Source organism: Sturnus vulgaris, chromosome 1, assembly GCF_052056855.1.
Source record: "Sturnus vulgaris isolate bStuVul1 chromosome 1, bStuVul1.hap1, whole genome shotgun sequence".
NCBI lineage: Eukaryota > Metazoa > Chordata > Aves > Passeriformes > Sturnidae > Sturnus > Sturnus vulgaris.
In genome coordinates, this window is record NC_142243.1 from 124,779,626 (window position 1) to 124,797,511 (window position 17,886).

At 37.8% G+C, this 17,886-nt stretch overlaps 1 protein-coding gene across 1 annotated transcript in view; it reads left to right on the top strand.

Annotated features, from left to right (window-relative positions):
- The window catches only part of KCNB2 (potassium voltage-gated channel subfamily B member 2), a 186,069-nt gene that overhangs the window by 157,775 nt on the left and 10,408 nt on the right, over nucleotides 1-17,886 (top strand). The window lies entirely within an intron of this gene.

Sequence of the window (17,886 nt, forward strand, 5' to 3'; positions counted from 1 at the left end):
CAAGTTTCCTAATAGGCTTTTCATCAAATGGGATCCTTTCAACTCCTTTCTGACATGGAAGATGTATAAAATAAATGCATTAGTCATGTTTTCATGGTTTTGGCAGAACTTCTGTAAACAAGTGTCTTTCAGGAGGGAAAAGAAGGGAAAGTCAATGATTTGTTGGAAATACTATATGATATTTGTTAGAGATGTGGGAGTAAGTGAACAGAATTAATATAAGCCACTCCAAGCAACTAAGCTATAAAAACTCTGGGCCTTTAGACCAATTTACTCATCTCAAATTTTGCCCTTACTTTGAGGATTGTATTTATTTCACTGTGAGGGAATGAAAATTATTATTAATATGATAATACGTTTCTCATTCAATCTAAAGGGTATTTTTGTCTTTCTTACTATTGCAAAAAGTTCTTACAAATACAAATCATATGCACAACTAAATTGTATTTTTTAATAGCACTTTACCTAAAGAGTACTTGTTGCTACATAACGTCCTGAACTCATAAAGGCCCCCATTCCCTGTAAAGACACTCATATAAAAAACATATAAAGTAAATAATATGATACCAAACTTCAAATGGTAAAGACAGTGCCCCTGACTTCCTATCTTTCCATTTTATTTATTTTGTTCATCTAGTATCAAGATTAATGTAGATGCAGATAAGAGTCTGACAATTGTCTGTAAAGAGCCCACTTCCAAGGGAACTGCATTCTTCCAGCAGTGCAATGTAAACAGTAGTAAATTATTAAATATAAAGAAAACAAATTATCCAATGCCCCAAAGTCATGTCATGCAAATGGGCACTTTGGAGAGGCAGCACGTCTGTGGTAGTGCTGACTATTGGTCCAGTGTGGTATCATTTCCAGAATCATTTAAGAATTGATAATATCAGTGCAGGTCCTTAGACTACAGCCAGCAAACCCTGAAGGGCGTGTGTGGCTGTACGTGACCAACAATAACCCACCCCATCTTGCATTCTTATGTAAATAAGAAAGAGAGCCAGCAAGATGCTGTGATTTAAATGGGAACTGATCTCTCAAAGTTTATCGAATGGCACACATAATTGATCCTTATAAGACCAATGTAGAGCTGGCAGCTACTGTATGGTAGTTTTTATGTTGAAGTTTTATGCAACAGGAAATTTATAGCTAAGAAATATGAGGCCATAAGCGGGATATTCCACAGTCTTCCCCAGGAGCTCTTTGCCATTTCTCTTGAAAATTACACAGCTTATACCTAGAAACATACCTGCCTTTCAATTTTAGGATCTACTTGCAAGTTTTGATAACTCACAGGTCATCAAAGCTTAAGGCAATAATAATGCAGAACAAGAAATTCCTTTCATAACTTTATTCCTGTAAAATTTCTGATGTGCTTAATAAATACTAGAAATTCTTATATAAAATATCTATGCCTATATGTTTGATGCTTCTTTTTTTTTTCTTTTGCTGATATTTCTGGAAGAAAAAATGAATGATAACTGTTGAGCCAGATTTCTCACTGAAAAAAAATCATTCAGTCACTAAATTTGTGTTTAAAATTATACTGCTGCTACTATTCTATCATGTCAATTTTTTAGTATTTTACTATGGAGCAATATGGTTCTTACATCTAGGATTACTGTGGTGATCAGATTTTTAAGCATATCTTGATGTATAAATTACTGATCAAAAGTGTTTGCTGATAGTATGCAGAAGCATATTCCCTGCAGAAGCCCCCAGTAATTAATGTATAGAGTACAGGAAAAGAAAACATAGGAAAAGCTAAAGGCTCATTCATTCGAGCTGCTTTGAGATACATCAGACCAAGGTAGGATTTTAATTCCTAATTCCTGCTTTACAGGAGCATTTGGCTCCTGAAGTTGTGAGGATATTCCAAGTGAGTTCTGTGCATCTGGATGAGGAGATGTGCACTGCAGTAAATATGCTAGGCCAGGTATAGTGAATTCATTCACAGCAGACACAGCATGCTGCAGTTTAATCCCTTGTCACCAATGGGCCAATGTTTACATTTCTTAAGTGCTAATATGCTAATTCCAACTTCTGGTACCAAGAGGTTAATATGATGCCTCTGCTTTAGTAATTATTGTTTAAGACTGACTGGCACATTAATGGAAAATTGATGAAACTCTAGGAATTGTAACAGTCTCTGGAAAAAAACATACGATTTATTCCTAAAGTAAATCTGATAAACAAATAATTTAAGTCATTTGTCAAAATCAAAAGCAATTGGCAACTCCAAAATAAATATTGCTTTTCTTTCCAGCTACAAAGTTAGACACTGATTGAATTTTAATAAAAATCCAATGCTTTGTAATGGAGAGGGGACTACATCTTTTCCTTTTGACAGGGTGTTTCAGAGGAAACACGTTTTCCTTTGATATAAAGATAAAAATCATAAACCCTTTTCATCCCAGCTTCCAGATTTGGTGTGAAACTAGTGACTCTACTAACACTGCTGATGTTCGACAGTGTCAGTGCAACTTTATTTGCATGTTTTGATGTTAGAAATGGTGTTCATCACATTGAAAGACTGACTGTAAGTGGCAGGATCAGACAATGGAAGTACATCTGTTCCTTACTTTCTTTACTGGCACCATTTTACTGTTTGGCTCTGATTTCCACTGAGAGAGATTTGGAAACTATTCCTCCATTACAATTTCACATGCCTTTAGGGGAATCTCTTACCCAAATCATGCTGCTCTGAAACAAGTCTCCTGCAGATAAAAATCCATAGAAATTACAGTTTATCTTGTTGAGTTACATATAGCAGGCTTCCCCCAGCAGAGGCATGAGATATGTACAGTAACATCACACAGTTGCTATAGGAGTGCTTTCTCTTGTAAATCAGATTCGGTGTCAGATTGTGCCTATAAAAGGTACATTTGAAAGTGTGCTGGTGATAGTGATGAAGATGGTTCTTCTGGATCAGTCCAAGCACACAGACAGGTTACTCAAAGGTCCCTCCCATTCCAGAAGTGTCAGGAGGGGCACTTGTGCAGAGTTGGAGGTCATGAGCAAATCTGGTCAAAACATCATTGTTCTGCTTTTAGACTTCACTTTTCTGTCCATATTATTCTCCTGGAATATATTATCAAGAAAATTGATCTCATCTCACACAGAGGTGATTATGTGCCTCCAGAAAGAACCTAGAAGTGAACCAGGATATGGAAATGAAGCAGGGAGCTAGTTGTTTGAGCAGAAATGTATCCATAAATGGTGATGTTAGGACTGATGGAGGATGGTGTATTTCCTTCAATCATTGTAACATAGTCCCGTATTTCTAAATCCTATTTCACCATATTTCTAAATCCTATTTCATGTCAAACTAGGTTCTCATTTTCTGTCTTAATGGAAATATTTCAAGAGGATAACATTCTGTAATATAAACAGGACCTAAAAAAAGTGTTTTCTTAGATGCTGAAAATTCAGTTCAGAAGTCAAGATCCCAAATTTTGCAAAGCACGTCAAATATTCCTGTGTTTTGACCCCTTAATCTTCACATCACAGCCATTTCTCCATCTTATATGACAGTAAAAGCAGTATTACCAGTTATTTCCTTTCAGGCTAACATTAACTGTTATAATGTCAAATGTCTTGTACTGAAGGCAACAAATCACCTCTGTCCCACTTCCTATCCTTCAAAGGAACATGGGACAATGATAGTCACTTCCACGACTGCTAAGATAAATCATTTTGAAAAAAAGCAAACCTCAGCTATGGTGTCGTTGCTGTGTTTCTATGAATAGCAGTGAAATACTTCACTGTCAGTGAGCTCCTAGGTATAGTAAGCCAGGTATTTTCCCATAAAAATGTGTTTCTAATTATACAGCTTGCAGAAGAATAATTGGACATAAAAGATCTAGAATAAAGAAGAAGCAGTTATAATCTGCAAGATCAATAATTAATAATCCTTTTGAAAGTACATACCTGTATGTTTACATCTCAGAGAAAACACATATAACAGTTTATAGTGAGATTACATATATTTCTTATATGCAGTGGTTCCAGTTTATTCCAGGTGCTACCTGAATTATACTGTTTTCTTTCAGTACTGCCATTACTGTAATTACTAAAAGCCATATGGTTTTGTCATATACATGTTCCACAGCAAGAGATTTTTCAAAATCATTTACTTTGTTTTGGTTAGCACTTCTGACTGAGTAATAACATAAACATTCTTCTTCTTTAATTACTCATCCACTTCTATCCCTTATCGTAAAGATCATGCAAAATAGAGAATCACATTGCCCTTCCAGCAAATTTTTGATGTTTTGGTGGTGGGTGTGGGGGTTTCATGTGGCTTTCAGAAGTGTAATCAATGTGTAGATAGAAGCAATTGTAAATACCCCAAAGACTGTTCCAAGTTTTTATCATAAATTGCCAGATGCTGGCAGTTAAAAGAAAAAAAATGTATGTATTATGAAATTGTCAGCTATGAAAGATACTTCCTGAAGCATAGCCAGAGTGTAATGCATTTGTTCCATGTTCAAGGGTTCTTTGAAGATGAATTTTATTGCCCATAGCCTTGCTGCAGATAGCTGCATTATAGTTGTTTGTACCTGACAAATTTATTTCCAGGTTTATTTCTTGTCTTAAGCCTGATTGAGCTGTAGAAACTCTTCTGTGTAGCTGCAGTCATGGAAACCTATGGGGTTTCTGTGGCCTGGCAGTCAGTTTGACAACCAGGAAGATTTGACAGACAATTTGTGCCTTCTTTTGAAACTAGTCAACACTCATGTACCCTTCTACAATCATCTCCTCATTGTTTCAGATATTTGGGGAAAAGCTGTATTTAATAATAAGCCATTTCAGGGTAAGGCCTGATATTTTTGCTACTTAGTGTTCTGTTTGGCTCCCAGAAATGGCCAGCCTGGTGGAACCAGTGACACAGGACTGGTTACTCAAACTGGCCATCTTTGTCTCTCATCACAGTGCATTTGGAGCATAAATGTGGGCTAAAAATAGCTCACCTCTGGTTCCACTTGACAGTAGGAGAAACAGCCACAGTGGGTGAGTGTGAGCACACAGGGGTAGTCTATACCATGTATTTGTCCTTGAGGAGCACGCTCCCTCCAGTTGGAGAAGTTCTGTTTCCAAGATTGGCTTTGGTCTTAATGGGGAGCAAAAGCCCAACATACTGCTTGTTCATGTGGGAACAGCTGCCATCTGAAAAAGGGGACATTTTTCTTCTCTAAGATTATATGCTTTTTTATTTTAATAAGTATGTGACACAACAACAGATTCTGAAGGGATTTCTAAAAGGGAGCATCTGACTAGAATGGAGCAACCCATGAGCCAAAATTCTGATGCAGTTCAGGGCTCAGTGTAGATCCAGTTTAGTATTTTTTCTCTCTGATGACCTAATCCAAGATCTCAAATATAAAGATACCCAGGAAAACAGAGACAAAAAATATCTCCTAAGTTTTTACATGTGTGCACTGCTACCCTAGGAGAACAAGAACAAGGCCAGGAAACAACTGATAGAAACCTATCACATTCTTAGACAATTACTAAAAATCAAAGAGTTATAAGTTCTGAAATAATATATAGTCATTTTTCATATATTTAAAATAGTAGAATTTGAATATAATTTTTAAATTACTTATCTTTTCTGCAGAGATTTTAGAAAAATGCTATATATCCTATATTTTTTCAAATCTGGAAAATACATTAGTCTGAATAGAATTGTATCACAATGACATTTTCAGTTAGGTGCAAGAGTTTCAAAAAATCTACATTGCTACTCTTGATGCCTATAGATGCAGAAATAATGTCATCTTACACATTTGTGAAGCAGAGGAGATAATTCATCTATCACAAGATGGAATTTCCTGAGGCATTGTGTAGAAATCAAATACTCCATACTGTTCTGTAAGCTGCTTCTGAGAGTCTTCCCATGGGATAAAAAAAGATGTACTCAATTTATTATGTTTTTTAGATGAATATCCATAGAATCTCACCAATTCCCCTTTTGGCCTCTTAAAATCCTATGGGACATTTCCATAAAGATGATTTTCGAAATTGCTTAGCAGCCAGAGCTATCACCAAAGCTTCTGGGGGCTTAGGTTGTTTAGGGTATGCTGAGAGCATTAAGTCGGCATTTTTGCATTCACGTGTATTCATTCCATGGGAAACAAATGGTTCTCTTACTAAATACGTGTTGTGACAACAGAACAGGGTGTCCTTGTCAACAGCTGCATGATAAAACAGAGACATCTACTGGTTAAAATACGAAATAGGAAAAATATCAACATTTATGCAGAATGTTGGACTAAACCTTGTCAGACTGCCCTCCTTTGCTTCCCAGTACAGCTGAGAAGAATATTCAAACTCCACTAGTGCATTCTGGTTAAAGGCAACTGTAAACCTGCCTTTAATTTCCTAGGAAAAAAACAGACCCTGTAACACTGATAGACCCTAATTTTAATAGTCCATAAGCAAATAGACATTTATTTGTGACAGAACAAAACCAATCTTCTGTAGAGCAGGGAATATATAGCCCTTCTTCTGTCCAAGTCACAATTTGGGATAAAACAGACATTCCTTCTGTTCAGCACTTGCCTGAGCTATTTGTACTAAAAGTGGAGTCTGAATTACAGACTATTATTCCTAAACTGGAATATTCCCATAATTTACCGGCATTTTCTCATATACTGTCCTGTTAGTCGGAGCTCACAGCAGCATGAGCAGTACCTTTTAATGGTATTTTAATAATGTATAATAGATTTTGTGAATCAGATCTGCCTTCAATTACAATTTAACCTTCCTAAATGTGATGTGAGGACATTTACATATTTATTGAAGAGCATTGTATGTGTTACAGCATACATCACACCTTAAGAAGGGTTTGAAACTGCAGTATCACAGATGAAGTTTCAAAAGTAATCCTGGAGTGACATGTAAAATAAGGACATGACACTTAAGATATACAGACCTTTAACTACTGCATTGCAAAAAAAGACAGCCAGCTGGATTCCTTTCCCTAACAATTTCTCTTATTCTGCAAGTTTGGGAAATACTGGCATAACCTTTACATAAAACCATAGATTAATATAGATATTTTCTATAGAGCCTTCGTTCTGAAACTTATATAGACATTGACATGAAGCCAAGATAGAAAAACTATTTTTAAAGTGTAAATAAAGAATTGTGGGCCTGTCATAAAGTCTGATAGATAATATCTGCCTTCAGGAAGACCATACCAACTCATTGTATTATATGACTAAAAATGATTCAGTGGTAAAAAGTAGATAAAATGAAAATAGTTTAAACAAAAATCTTAATATATTTGTCAGCAAATTAGACTCAAGTGTACAGTCCTGGCTAATAACATGAGGTCCCAAGTGTAAGCAAATTCCATTAAAACTAAATGGCAAATAGAAACAGTGAGAACCAGGAAATTTGACTTCCAGCTTCCAGGTTTTAAAAGGCAGTTACATACAGCTTTCTGCTTTAAGTTGAATGTTAATATCAAAGTAGTATCGTCAGAATAAATCTGTATATTAGGTGCGCTGATTTCCCCCATTAAATCCATTTAACAGCCTTAGAGCTAAACAATTGGGGGTTGATTTTGCATTACTCTTGCTTGTTTATCTCCACCGTGATTTGCTGACTGTTAGTAATAACTTACTAAATGGCAATCAGTAAAGAGAAATATCTCACCTCTGGCGAGATTCCTGCCTCCTTCAATGGTATATTTTCCAAGAAGCAGATATTATGCCAGAGCTATCGCTATTTTCCCAGATTTATCTTTTTCGACTGCATGATTTGCATACCTTCATGTAGGTAACGGGACGGAACAGAAGGGGTTTGCAGGTTTGCTCCGCATCTCCGCGGCCCCGCTTTCAGCACCGGGCCGGGGACAGCTCCCGGCTCCCGCCGCCCGATCCAGCCCCGCTCCCGCTGGGGAACACCTCTCCGTTTGAGTCTGGGCTGTTTTGCTGTGGGTTGTTTTGGGGGTTTTTTCCCCGGTTTTTTGTTTGTTTGGGTTTTTTTAAATGGAATTCCTGTAATGAAGCCAATGTTTTTGTGCGTGAAGTAGCACAGAACAGATCTTGCATATGGTTTGCTATGCAAAGGGATTGGAAACTGCAAGCTCCTTGTCATGACTTCGATGCAAATTTTGAAGAGTCTAGTACATACATCTAAGTAATAATACTCAGCTTTCACTACACACAACCTAAATGCAAAAAATATGTCAAAGGTTTAGAAAACTTCTGAATGAGGGCAGGCAGGAACTTTGATAAAGACATCTCATTCATTTTTGATCAATGTAGGTGAATTCTTGCATATATAAGGAAATTTTTCCATTAAGAAATAATACTTAGGAGGCCAAAAAGCGATATATAAATAAAGCCTTTAAGATGACTCTTTAAGTTAATGTTTTGTGATTAACTGTAAGGCAGCTAAATCTCTCACATTGTTATAGAGCAAAGAAAGCATTAGCTAGATAAACTTTTTATTTTCACTGTAAACTACCTTACATTAAATTATTTAATTGGTTAAACTACCCACACTATAATTTCAAGCAGGTACTAGCTCTATTTCTGTCAATATATGACAGCCAAATTCATGGGCTTATGCAACTTCATGGTGAAAAAAAAAACAAAGCAATTCACCTACATTTACTCTGGATCTGCCATTTCTTCTACATTAATTCCTAGGGGACAGTTTGCTATTTATCATGAAATAATTGATTTCATGTCTCCAGCTGAAATAGCTTTTTTCTGTTGAACAATAGCAAAAAAATATTAGAGCTGACTCGATATGGATCTTAATATATATATATATATATATAAATTCTTATTAGCTCTATGCTGATTCAATATTCAAGGTTGTCTCCACTAATGCTAAATTGAATACATATTTCTCTTCCTAAGCTATGAAGACTCTTCATCTGTGACTACTTAAGGTCTCCCATCTTTGCCAGTCTAACAGATGCCCACAATATTAGCCTCAGCTTTTGCCTATAATGAATCACAGCAGGTTTCTTCAGGGCTGTACTAAAGATCAAGCTGATAGTCCCATTTGCAATCCATTGCCTATTACTTGTGCATATTGCAATTTTTCTGGTCTCCAACATCACTTTTTGGTTGCAAAATTTAGTTAATATATCAGGCAAATGTTTTCAGTATTGTACTTAGTTTTCTACTATGTACCTAATGTGCCCCTAGTGTTCTGAGAGACTTGAATGGTTCTCAGAGACTCAGAGACTCAGTTCATTCCCAAGGTTCTCATTTGCCATATTACCCACTGAGTTGCCTTATGCAAAACCACCTCAATAACCAGACATAATCAAATTCTCAAACCCAAACTAAATTTTTATGCTGAAAATTTTGGAGGTACAAACCTCACGGCCACTCTTCCCTAAAGCAGTAATCAAGTCATCAAGTAAATGCAGTTATCCCAGTATGCAGGAGGGATGTATTCTATTAGTGTTATTCTAATATCATAAATACAATAGACAGTAATCTACCTGCAACAGAATGCAGGCGAGATGCATTTTATTACTGTTACTTTAAATCAGAAGGATGCTTGCTAATCATGAATAACAAAATATCCTTTCCTAGGCAGGTTTATTCCCTCTGAGATACTAGGTATTCTAAGGCAAATATTCATCTATTGAATGGGAAGGTCAGCACAAAGTGGTGGAAAGGCTTCCTGAAAGAAAAACGGAATTTATACAGTAGTCTCAAGCAGGAAGTATTTCAGCTACAGAGAATGGCCTTATGACTGAACTTCTGTCTTTTGCCAAGACAGAAGCAGTTTCTCCAGTCAGGTAGACTTACCTTAGCCAGTTTCAAAATACCTTGCTTGACTACAGCTGTGCTTGGAGAAGTCTGAGTTACCTAGTGGCAAAAGCTGAGCTGTAACTCCCTGTTATCATGCCTTCCACTAGAATTACCATGACTGTGATCCTGCTGATGTTATCATCACTGGTCTGCCATGCATACTGGAATTGGCAGGCAGCAAACTCCTACCTGCCTTAAACCTCCTCACACAGACTTGAAGGACACCACATTACAGAAGCAAAGGTGGTCCCACATGTTGGCTCCCAGTCTGTGTGAGATTGATAGGACAGCACACCCCTGGACATGTGCTGCTCCTTAGGTAAAGTCACCACTGAACTTCACAGAACCATGAATAAACATCTAGAAGCACTTGAGTCTACTATCTTCATAAGAACTAGTCTGTCAAGCTAAACTGGAGACAGAGATTTTTCATCTACTGATGAACTAGTAGATAATTCTCTTATCTAAAAGTATGATGAGTGTTTATGGAGCTAGTCATGAAATCTTTAGTGAAAACCTCCTAAATGAGTATTTCAAAACCAAGTTTCTTAAGTGAGAGTCATCCCAGTGCCAAGAGACCAAAAGAAAAGACTGTGTATCACTTAGACACCAGATAAATACAACACTGAGAGCTTAACCTTCATCTATGTAGTTAATGTGAGGCTTAATGCATATCTCTGAAAGAGCAATGAAGAACATTTAATTCAAGTTCTTAAAAATATTAACGATAATACTAATCTCGGAAAAAGGGGAAAATGAAAGGTCAGAATTCTAAATAATGTCATCAAGGAAGGAGATTAAGAGCAGCAGAGAAAAGCTGTTCAGTGATCACACAGGCTGTCAGTTATTATCAGATGTGTTCCTGAAAGGGCAACAGTGATAGAGCTGTAAGCTGCACTAAATTTATGTTGTTCTGTTCAATTATTCCCCTCCCTTATTTTCCAAAAATTAAACTTTTAGTAACTGAAAATTAATTTTTCTGTCACTTAAAACGAGGAACGTTTGCAAACATATACTTCTAAGATAATTCTCAGTGTTGGAGGACTATTGAGATTGGCTAGATTTGGCATGCTTAAGGCTTGCCATAGCTCAACTGAGTTCTAGTTCGGAATAAATCCAAGTAGGATTTGTTTCTATTTGTCTCTTTTTTCATGCCCCATGCCAAGGACCTTATGTTTAAAAAAGAGCATTAGTTAGTAAAGGACTGTAGCAAAATGTCTTGCCTTTTGTTGAACTTTTTCAGTGTGGTCTGTTGAAATCTTGGATTACAAGTAATTTTAAGTCTGTCAGACTGTTTATGATGTGATCTATGATACAATGGTACATGTTGGGAATGCAGAATTACAGTTGTGAGCTGATTATAGTCCCCTCTGCAAAGCAGCATGGTATAGAATTGTGGGTCAGAACCAAGAGGTGATGCTTGTAACTGGGAAGTCCTAGGGACACAATGGAGGGAGAAAATGGAGCAACCAGAGAACAAGATGTTGTATCATGACCTTCTTCGTGTCATTTGCGTTACAAAAGAATATTTTAATGGTCCCTTCTCCTAAATGTCTACAGACTGATATTCTGACTAATCTTAAAATTCCTCATGTGGTAATAGTTATAGTTGCAAGGTGACTCATTTTGTAGTTTTGTCTTTGCTTCTCCAATGTGCATCTCATTTGGATAGTCCCAGATGTCAAGAACAGAATGCACACAGATTTAGACAGATGTACAAGACAGTACTCTTACTGAGAAAGACTTTTTGCCCATTCAGTTGCAAACTCGGTATCACAATCTGAAGACGCCTGACAGTAAAGGATGCTGCTGAAGTAAATTAATTTCTATAAACTTCTCATCAAGCCTACCAATATGCCTTCCACTTTTGTGGGCTTACTCCCTCAGAAAAAAATGAAAACATCCATTATCTGACTACCTGCTCCTGCCAGTGTGGCTGTGAGTCTGTGGATTGTCTGGCCAGAGCTGGGAGGTCTGTGCTACAAGCTAAGGACACTTCCATGCAAGATCCAGCCTGACGTGCAGGCTACAGCACTTGGTAGCTCTCAGGTTGATCTGAAGAACCTAGACAAACTCCAGATATCTATCTGCTCAAATCTAGATCAAGGCACCTCTTTCACAAGAGCAGATGCTTCTGAGAATATATAGCTAAGTGCCCAAAAAAGTTGATACAGTTCTCCAGAAGCCTTTCAAAAGCTGAACAACAGCATTTTTTTCTGAGATTTTTTAAAGGTGGAGTTAAAGATAGTGCTAGGGAAATTTACGTGAAGACATCATACATTTAAATGCAGAAAGAGAATAATATGTGACAGCCTGATAATTTTCAGTGTCTGTGGAGGCTAGAAATTTGAAAAGTATGAGACTATCCTGCTGTCTCTTATTTAAATGGTCTAGATCCTACCCTGGATCCTACTATGGGAAAAAAAAGGCCAAGAAAACACTATTGCTAATACAGTCTTACCCAATTCCAGACTGAAACCTTTATCAATCAAACATACTGTACTGGCTGATCAGTAGGGCTCAACTGAAATTCCCCCCAACAGCTATATTTTAATGTGAACATGATGCATACTTTTTCTCTGCTGTACATAGAAATTACACTGGCTTGTCAGTTATAGCAGAAGCCTCTTCATATATCATATAATTTCACATACTGTATCAGTTGTTGCAGAATAGCAAGGAACAATTTGGAGGCTATTCCATTACACCTTTATTTTCTGCCTCAGTTTTATGCTCATTTTATGCAGAATTCCTCACACTGCTGGCAGTATTGAGCAATGATGGTGCATGGGAAAAAGAAAAGCCACTTTTTAGTGGCAATTTAATACTGGGAAACAACTACAAATTCAGGAGATTGTTACCAGTCCTTGCACCCCAAAAATTAGAAACAACAGCATCTGGTGGAGGCTGTTAAGACTGCATCATTAACTCAAGGAATGTTTTACTATTCATTGCATCAACAGATTCAAATGCCTCATATCCAGCCCATAGGAAAGAAATTTAAATCTATCTATTCTTTTAGAAAAAAATGCCATTTAAAAGGAAATATTTTTAAAGATTAAAAAGATCTGGATTTCTATGTGCTTTTGTAGTACCATAGCTAAATGATATAACCTGCCAGAATCAGTCATTTAACAGAGTATATTCTGAAATGCAGGTTAAAAGTATTATGTCAAGAGCTGTGGTCATAGATAATTACTTGGAGTACATAATTTTTCCAGGCATTTCAGTCCAGAATACGGCTTAGAAATATTATGTAATAAACAGGAAGTTGTACTGGGAAAGATTCAGTCAGTGGTGGTTTCTTTACTCTTCTGTATCAGCATAACCAGCCTAGCAGTTAGCTATAGGTCTTTCTTATAAACTCTGTGCTTCTCTTAATACAATCTACATCTGTTCTATAAGAATTTACCAGCATAGTAATATCTGCAAAGTGTTCTTCAGACTCAGAATAGAGTTCTTTTTTTCTTCTTCTTTTTCTCATAGTTGCTCTTGTTCTTCCAAGTTTTCCCCTGGCATTTTTTTGCCTAATGAGTTGTGAAATCTAATCAATTGCAATAATTAAAACATACTGTGTGTGGAATGATGCACCGCTTTAATTACACTACAAAGTCCCAAACAAATAAAAGCTTGAGATTCTTACATTAGGAGAAACCAAATTACTTTACTTTGCTGTAAATTTTTTCCACAAAGAACAGGCTCATGCTTATAGATGATATGTATAAAACACTTAAAATTCCAGGCTTGCTATACTGCATATTTTATTAAAAGAGCTGGGAGAGTTCAGGCTTGTGTGTAAGCAGCATGTGAAGGAATGGCTGGAACACACAGATAGATGCTTGCTTTCAATAAAGCACCCTGGGTGGCAACTCTGAACAGTAAAGTTTTGTGTCCAAGGCCTATAAAATGCATGGAGTTTTAGCAATGTCACATGGTGCAAGAGGGAGTGCTATTCACTGACTCACCTCTTTTCTAGGATCTTTTGTATGCTGGTAAACATTTAGGTATAAAATTAATCCCTTATGACAGACTTAAATTCCAGTGTTTCCTAATTAAAATCAGTTTGATGACAGTTGGGTAGATACATTCTTACATTCTTAAGTTCTTAAGTTTTCTTTTTTTTTTAAGAACAATGGATGTCAAGTAATTGGGTCCTGGTATTATACAGCTTTTTCCAATCCTGTTATTTACATCACGATTGTGGCCCCAATGAGGCTTCATCAGCTTGACAGAAACTGCAAGTTCAACTATTCAGACCTGTGCCTTGTTCATTTGTTCTGTAAATTCTGAAGGTATAATTATGTTATTGAGTACTTTAGAGAACTCAAGCCTGCATTAGCTATTTCACAGTCATTTAGGTGAAGTGGATAACCTAGTACACCTTAAGTTTCCAGCTTTAATACGGTGAAATCTGATACAGGCGACTTTCACAGTTTGAAAGGTAGTTATTGCTCTCTTGTAGTGTTGTCTTTTGTCTGCCTCAGGCCTAGCTAGAAATTTCATTAATCAGCCCTGCCTACATATGCAGTGTTATTTCCCTCATTCTTTACTAAGATTGGCTTATTTTGCTGGTGTTGATAGCAGAAGTTTTAAAGGAATGTATAGCCCACCTAAATAGGATAGATTAACCTAAGGATGTTTTCTGAATGGGCTGCATGAAGGATGAAAACAGATGGTCTATAGCTCACTTGGCAGGAGAAATGAATGGAACTTATCTCTCCAATAAATATAGTTACCCAAAAAAAAGCAAACAAAAAGAAATACTGGTAGAGAAAAATTCAAATAAATATGTTTCAATACTTTCGACTATGAAAGATGATACCTTTATACTTGTTCTGTACTTTTAGTAGCTGAAAAAAGCCAAAGATAGTTTGTAAGTACAACATGATGCCAAATGCACACCACACTGTGAGAAATTTCTGTTTGTGCTTAGAGAGCTGAATATCCACTTGGTGACCCATAGATGAAACAAGTTTACTGCTATTTCTTTCAAAGCTACAGTGAGATGGCCTTTCGATCTCCAGAGCCTCTGTCACCACTGTGATCATTATCTCTGCATACACTCTTCACACTTGCATTCTTCTTAGCTGCATTTCACTCTTCTTGGGTGTTCCAGCAATTTTGTCAGAGCTAATGTGTCTTTGGAACATCACCAAATGGATTTAACAGTACCATTTCTGAGAAATGAAAATAAATGCTTTTATAAATGACCTTAAACTGAGATTTAAAACAGAAAACAATTTATCTTAGTATTTCTAATAAAAACCTGGATTTAATTAGGACTTCCAACAAAAATAATATATTTCTTCCAAGTGTTATAATAATTTTTGTATTATTTTAACACTTTGCTTACTGTCTCAAAGCTGCTCATATTCCTTAGAGTATAAATAACCAAACTTTCTGGTAAAGCCATGAGGTTCACTGATATTCGTTTTTTTCTTATTGGTTCTGTAAAAGACAATGACCAGTTATTCCAGGCAAAGTAGAAGGCTGTGAGGTACAGATCTGCCTGAACTTTATCAAAATGTCTTTTTTCCATCATAGGGCAATTTATACAGAATCAGGGCTGCTGGAGACACATGGAGTTCACCTGTCTAAAAGAGGGAAAAGGATTGTAACAGGACTGATTGAGAGGGCTTAAAACTAGGTTTGAAGGGGGAAGATAATAGGACCAGGCTCAGTAGAGATGAGCCTGGGGGGAGCATGCCAGTGTTGGGGGTGAAATGAATAGCCCACCTGAAGTGCATGTACACAGCTGAACACAGCATGGGTAACAAACAGGAGGAGCTGGAAGCCATCGTGCAGCAGGAGAGCTATGATGTATCTGCCATCACAGAAACATGCTGGGGACACTCATGAATGGAGTGTGGCAATGGATGGTTGTAAGGTCTTCAGAAGGAACAGGTGAGGAAGGGGAGGTGTGGGGTGGGTCTGTGCATTAGGGAGTGTTTCGACTGTGTAGAGCTCATGAACAGACAATTGGAGGTTGGCCAATGTGACACACATCTACAAGAGGGTCAGAAGAATGGTCCAGGGAACTACAGGCCTCTCAGCTCGACCTTAGTGCTGGGGAAGGTTATGGGACAGATTATCTTAAGTGCAATGACACATCACGAACAGTAAAACCATGGAATCAGGCCTAGCCAGAGTGGTTTTAGGAAAGGCAGGTCCTGCCTGGCCAGCCTGATCTCCTTTTATGACCAGGATGCCTGCCTAGTGGATGAGGGAAAGGCTGTGGATGCTGTCTGTGGGGTTCAGTAAAGCCTTTGATACTGTTCCCACAGCATTCTCCAAAACTGGCAGCCCATGGCTTGGACAGGGGCACTTTTCACAGGATTCAGGACTGGCTGGATGGCTGGGTCCAGGGAGGAGTGGGGGTTAATGGTGCTGGTATGGTTAATCTAGTTGGTATCTGGTTACTATTGAGGCTTTCCAAGGCTCAGTACTGATTCCAGTCCTGTTTAATATTTTTTATCCATGATCTGGATGGGGGAATTGAGTGCCCCCTCAGTAAGTGTGCAGACAGCACAGTGTTGGGAAGGAGTGTTGAGCTGCTGGAGAGCAGGAAGGCTCTGCAAAGGGATATGAACAAGCTGAATCAATGGGCCAAGACCAGCTGTATGAGGTTCAACAAAACAAAGGACTAGGTCCTGCACTTCAGTCACAACAACCCCATGTAGTGCCACAGACTTGGGAAAGAGTGGCTGGAAAGTTGTCTGGTGGGAAAGGACCTGGGAGTGCTACTCAACAGCAGGATGAACACAATACAACAGTGTGCCTTGGTGGCCAGGACCACCAATGGCCATATCAGGACTAGTGTGGCCAGCAGGACCAGGGCAACAATCATCCCCCTGTACTTGGCACTTGTGAAGCCACACCTTAAGTCCTGTGCTCAGTTCTGGGTCCCTCACTACAAGAAAGACTTTGAGGTGCTGGAGTGTGTCCAGAGAAGGGCAACAAAGCTGTTGGAGGGTCTGGAGCACAGAGCAGCTCCCAGGTGTTATGAGGAGCAGCTGAAGGAGCTGGAGTTGTTTAGCCTGGAAAAAAGGAGGCTCAGGAGAGACTTTATCACTCTGTACAACAGCCTGAAAGGAGGCTGTAGCCATGTGGAGGTCAGCCTGTTCTCCCAGGCAACCAGCAACAGGATGAAAGGACCTCAAGCGTTGCCTCAAGCGGTGCCAGGGGAGGTTCAGGTTGAACATCAGGAAGAATTTCTTACTCAAAGGCTTGTCAGGCATTTGAACAGCTGCATAAGGAGTCAGCAGGTCTTGAAGAATTCCAGAAACAAGTGGTGTGGCATAGTGCTATGGTTTAATTGGTGTGGTGGTGTTTGGTCAAATATTTGTCTTGAGGGTCTTGGAGATCTCTTTCAACATTAATGTTTCTATGATTCTGTGATTCTAAGATTCTGTGAAAGTGAGTGATTAAATATATTATAAAACCAATCTTCTTAGACAGAAAGCAAAACTTCATTTTTTGGAAGCCTTTGTCTACTTACACCTTTTAATAGTTATGAGACACTCCGTTCACCTTCATACTACTTTTTAAAATCTTGCTCTCAAACTAATTCAGGACCAATACCTTCAATTCTTGCAGCATCTAAAATTTGTCCAGACATGACAATTCAGCAGGACTAGTCTCCTGACCAGTGCTTCCTGTTTATTCTTCTTAACTTTTTTCTTCTTTTCAGCTCATAAATTTATGTCTGTCTAGGAAAGTGTGCACTATGTACTATTGAATTCCCATCTTACACATGGTATTCCCCAATCAATTCTTCACACTATGTAAAGTTTTACATAATTACAATTCATGCAGAAAATTAATAATGTTCTACACATTAGCAGGAACTACGTATCTTTCACTTGGTGACTTGCACTAATAAACATGACCTCCTATTATAATTTTTAAATGGTAAGACCAGGCATGGCCTGCTATCTGAAATGAATTGGCTTACTGCAGGAAGTAAAGCAATCAGATTTTGACCATGTCTAAGATTAGTCTAATATTTTCTCTGTGCAAAATTCAAAACAATAAAATAATGAATGCAGTAGCGAAAACATCTTTCACCATTCTGTGTTTTACACATACACAT